At 51.1% G+C, this 3688-nt stretch overlaps 1 long non-coding RNA gene across 1 annotated transcript; it reads left to right on the plus strand.

Annotated features, from left to right (window-relative positions):
* Nucleotides 1-1290: 1290 nt before the first annotated feature.
* LOC130266235 (uncharacterized) lies at nt 1291-1918 on the plus strand. The gene is made up of 2 exons (XR_008842790.1): nt 1291-1526; nt 1615-1918. It is a non-coding gene; the product is annotated as an uncharacterized LOC130266235 (long non-coding RNA).
* The last annotated feature ends 1770 nt before the right edge of the window (nt 1919-3688 follow it).

Genomic DNA, 3688 nt, shown 5'->3' on the forward strand with positions numbered 1-3688 from the left:
GGGCTATGTTTCCACCCCTGAGGCGGTCGGTTCCAGGTGTACTGCACGCCCCTCCAGGTGAAAGCAAACTGCGGCCTGCATTCTGCTGCCAAAGGAATGGAGAAAAACGCATTGGCAATGTCAATGGTGGCATACCACCTTACTGCCTTGGACTCCAACTCATACTGCAGCTCCAGCATGTCCGGCACGGCAGCGCTCAGCGGTGGAGTCACTTCATTCAAGGCACGATACTCCACAGTCAGTCTCCATTCTCCGTCAGATTTACGCACAGGCCAGATGGGGCTGTTGAAGGGTGAGTGGGCTTTGCTGACCGCCCCTTGGCTCTCCAGCTCACGGATCATCTTGTGGATGGGGATCACAGCATCTCGATTTGTCCGGTACTGCCGGCGGTGCACTTTCATGGTTGCAATTGGTACCTGTTGCTCTGTCACTTTCAGGAGCCCCACTGCAGATGGGTTTTCTGATAGTCCAGGCAAAGTGTTCAACTGCTTAATGCTCTCTGTTGCTACAGCAGCTATTCCAAAAGCCCACCTGAACCCCTTTGGGTCTTTGTAGTAGCCATTCCTGAGGAAGTCTATGCCTAGAATACGTGGTGCCCCTGGGCCAGGTGATGTTTCTGCCATCCCTTCCCTGTCAGGCTAATCTCAGCTTCCAGCAAAGTGTATTCCTGTGATCCCCCCGTCACCCCAACAATAGAAACAGGTACCTTCCCCACATGTTCTGATGGTATCAGGGTGCATTGTGAACCAGTATCAACTAGTACTCTATGTTCCTGTGACTTTGATGTGCCAGGCCATCGCACCCACACTATCTTCTTCATTGCATTGTCTGATTGGCTGAGGAGAGAAGGAACAGGAGAGATCCCGCCCTGAGCACCAGCAAGGGAACAACAGACCCAGCCTGGGCAATGAGAGAATTTATTACCAACCAAATCACAACAGCAAAAGGAGAAGGGAAAGAAATCTCTACACCCCCTTCCCCCCACCCAACAGGGGATCACCAGGGCTCTGCCCAACAGGGGTCACTGGGGATCATCCAACACCGATCCTCCCATGGGGGATGGAGCTGGAGTAGAGCACGAAGCTCTTACACAATTGAGGCACTCACAGAGCTTCCCTTAGTGGTGGCTCCGTTGGTGTTGGGTCAAGTTACAGCTCTGTGAGAAGCTCTTCCCTCACTCAGGACACTCATAGGGCCTCTCCCCGGTGTGGATGTGCTGGTGGGCAGTGAGATGGGATTTTTCTTGAATCTCTTCCCACACTCAGGGCAGTGGAAGGGCCTCTCCTCTCTGTGTGAATCAGCTCATGTTTGAGGCAATCGGAGCTGGTCTGAAACCTCTTATTACACACAGGACACTCAAAGTGCCTCTCCCTGGTGTGAACGCACTGGTGTCTTCTCAGGATGGACATCCACCCAAAGCTCTGCCTACATTCCGAGCAGGTCTAGGGTCGTTCCCCATTGTGGATCATCTGGTGCCGCATCAGGATGGAGATGTCGCTGATACTCTTCCCGCATTTCCCACATTCGTATGGCTTTTCCCCAGTGTGGATCACTTGGTGTTGCTTTAGGTGACTCTTCTGTCTGAGGCTCTTCCCACATTCCCTACACTCGTAGGGCTTCTCCCCAGTGTGGATAACCTGGCGCCAGATCAGCTGCGAGCTGTAGCTGAAACCCTTCCTACATTCCAAGCACTTGTGGGGCTTCTCCCCTCCATGAAGCTTCTCCACCAGCTCTGAGCCTGGATCTCCAGCCACCTTCCCAGCATAGGGAGGGTCTTTCCTCCTCACAGCTCCCTGGGCTGGCTCTGCAGCCCCTCTTCCTGCAGGATCTCTGGGGCATTTCCTCCTCCTCAATCCACCATGCCTTGGTAACGACAAATCCTGTTTTGTGGGAATAAACAAGAAGAGATCTCCACAGACTGGGAGTTCCTCCTTGCCCAAGTTCATCTCAGGAAGTCCTTTGGCTTCTTGTGTCCGTAAGAACCTCCCAAGCACCAAGATTCCAAACCCCAATCCTCCTGTCTTTGTTTGTGTCCTGGGTTGGTGTTTTGTCTGCTCCTCTCCCGCTCCCACACCTCGTTGTCTGCATGGAGCTGCCGCTGGTGCCCTTTCTCCCCCCCTGGGGGGGTGGTGCCCCGGGGCTGTGCTTGCTTGGCTTGCCCTGCTGCCCCGGCTGCTGCTGCTGCTTGCTGCGCTAGCTACCCCGGCCGCTGCTTCTGCCCCGCTGCTTTTGCCCTATTGCTTCTGCCCCGCTGCTGCTGCTGCTGCCCCGGCTCTGCCCTGGCTGCTGCTGCCTTCCCCTCCCCCTTTCTCTCCTTCAGCTTCAAGATCTGTACCGGCTCCGGACGGGACCTGAGCATCAGAGACTGCCTCTGGAGCCTGCCCAAGAAGCTTCTCGCTCTTCCCAGCAGCGACCGTCTCTCACTTTGGTGAAAACAGTTCTTTTGTCATCTGGGATTGTACTTTCCTGTTGCTGGGAAGTGTTTTTCTTGTGTTTGTTAATAAACAAGTTTTTTCCACTTTTCCCCCCGAGTAAAATTCTCTCCGAGCCCAGTGGGGGGGAGGAATTGTGAGGGGGGTTTATTTTGGGGGGCTCCTTTGGAGGCTTTCCCCCAGTTTTGTCCTAAACTTGGACAAATAATTTGGTGGCCCGTACGGGGAACCGAAGAAAGTGGAAAAAACTGTGTAACTGTATATAATGCTGTTTGGAATGGATTTCAGTATGTGGTTCTGGATACTGGGGTTTTTTGAGGTTTTAATGCCTCTTTGGTCTCTGGGGTTATTTTCCTGCCCGGAAATAGCTCCAGTACTGTCCCTTATTTGTAGTTTTTATACTAGAGGGATAATGACCAAAATATTGATTGGACTGGGCTTGGTTGCAATGGCTTGTAAGAGGTTTATGAAAATGCTGGAATCGGTTCCAGGGATATCTTCTGGATCCTGGTTATGGATATGCATCCAGTTTATTAGAGGAGAAGCAGGGGAGGAGGCTTTTCAGCCTTTGCTTCCCTTTGTCTCCTCTGAATTTTTTACCTCGTTATTAGGATATGTGCAGTTCTCCTTTAGTATTAAAGAGATCATCTAGCCTTTGCTTCCCTTTGTCTCCTCTGAATTTTTTACCTCGTTATTAGGATATGTGCAGTTCTCCTTTAGTATTAAAGAGATCATCTTTCTGATGTTTAATGTTGTAAGCTTCCTCTACACAGTTTACAGTTTATATAAAATCAGGGCTGAGATTTCTAGAGGTGCTGGTGCGACTCCTGATTCAGCAGCAGGACAAAGTGTGAGGAGTCCTGAGTGGTGTGGAAAATGGCAGGACCTGGGCCAGATGTTAAAGGAATTTTCTGATCCTATGGTTTGGGATTTTTCACATGAGCAAATTCAGAACCCGGCTGAGGTGGTAAAATATGTGAAAGAGAAATGCCACAATAGCTCCAGGGAAAAAAAATTACTGCAGTGAGCTGGGCTCTGGCGTATGCTTATCGTACCCTGTTAGATAGTGGAGAACAAACAAAGGAAAGGGAACAGAGAGATAACATAGCTACTATGCCAGCTACTCAGGCTGTAGTTAGCACCCCAGGCTCGAGGACAGGGATGAAATTAGAAAGCAAGCTTCAACCAATGGCTGTGGCTACCAGTACAAGGAGTGGAAAGTGCACCAAGAAGACCGATCGGCCAGTGGAGGATGA

This window comes from Oenanthe melanoleuca, unplaced genomic scaffold, assembly GCF_029582105.1.
Source record: "Oenanthe melanoleuca isolate GR-GAL-2019-014 unplaced genomic scaffold, OMel1.0 S001, whole genome shotgun sequence".
NCBI classification, from domain to species: domain Eukaryota; kingdom Metazoa; phylum Chordata; class Aves; order Passeriformes; family Muscicapidae; genus Oenanthe; species Oenanthe melanoleuca.